Genomic DNA, 1,210 nt, shown 5'->3' with positions numbered 1-1,210 from the left:
ACATATATAATTCATTATGTATTTATATATTTATTTATGTCCTTCGGGAACTTTCAATAAATATACTGTTTGTTTACTATCAGAGCCATTCATTTGCTAAGCCAACAGCTAATAGAGTGGATATCAGATGGAGAATACATCTTTGTGCAAATAGCCATGAAACGTATTGAATCATGCCGTAAATTATGGTATATTGATCAGACATTGCAGCAGGTTGATAATATTGCTTGGTAAACAATACAGCTATAGATGTACTGGGTATAGGTACTTAAATGACAAATATAACTTAGCCTCCCATATGCTAATCTTTTGGCAGATTCTGTATGTATACATGTATGTGTGCGTATGTATGTATGTATGTGAGTATATTATGAGTTTATTATATGTACATGTATGTGTGCATGCGTTTATGAGTATGTGGTTCTGTGTCTGCGTGCATTGTGCACATATATGCATTTATGTATATATTCATGTATATAAGCAAAATTTACAGTTATCACTAACTTGCCAGTCTATTCCTCTCAAGTGAACAAGGCACGTATATGTATGGATGCAATGTGTGGGTGCATATATATATATATATATATATATATATATATATATATATATATATATATATATATATATATATATACATACACACAAATAGATAGGTGTATATGCATGTATATATATATATATATATATATATATATGTATGTGTGTGTATTAGTATCTACGTTCATATCAATACTTAACATATGTATTATATATAAAAGTGTGTGGTTTGTGTAAATAGCTTTGGGCACGTCTAGATGTGTATTAGTAAGCATGTAAGTAGGTCTGCATGTGCTGTTGTGTTTGTGTCTACGTACACTAAAATGCATTAGGATAGACAAACTGAAGAACAACAGCAATGTCGTTGAAAGCATCGCATATATCTGAAACCAAACAAACCCACTATACAGCAAACTTTCACCGTACTTGCTGAAAACAAGACTAGATTGTGGAGGACATTTTGCAATATACCTGATAAATTTTAATTACTTTTTCTTCTAACATTCATACATTATACATCTGTTGGTGATGAGAATATCTGCAGGTGTCTGCTTCTCTTGCATTATGTACACATACATAAGAGTGTATGTGTGTATATATATATATATATATATATATATATATATATATATAAGGCAAAGATCATCTTGTTCCTTGTTTGTATTATGTATGT

The 1,210-nt window shown here is 30.1% G+C and overlaps 1 protein-coding gene across 1 annotated transcript in view; it reads right to left on the bottom strand.

The window, feature by feature from the left end:
- The window catches only part of LOC106881594 (protein fuzzy homolog), a 938,911-nt gene that overhangs the window by 506,067 nt on the left and 431,634 nt on the right, over window positions 1-1,210 (bottom strand). The gene's annotated exons all lie outside the window — the stretch shown is intronic.

The sequence above is a fragment of the Octopus bimaculoides genome, chromosome 5, assembly GCF_001194135.2.
Source record: "Octopus bimaculoides isolate UCB-OBI-ISO-001 chromosome 5, ASM119413v2, whole genome shotgun sequence".
In the NCBI taxonomy this organism is placed as follows: Eukaryota; Metazoa; Mollusca; class Cephalopoda; order Octopoda; family Octopodidae; genus Octopus; species Octopus bimaculoides.
The sequence above is the reverse complement of the archived record's forward strand: the minus strand, read 5'-3'. Positions and strand labels throughout refer to the sequence as shown.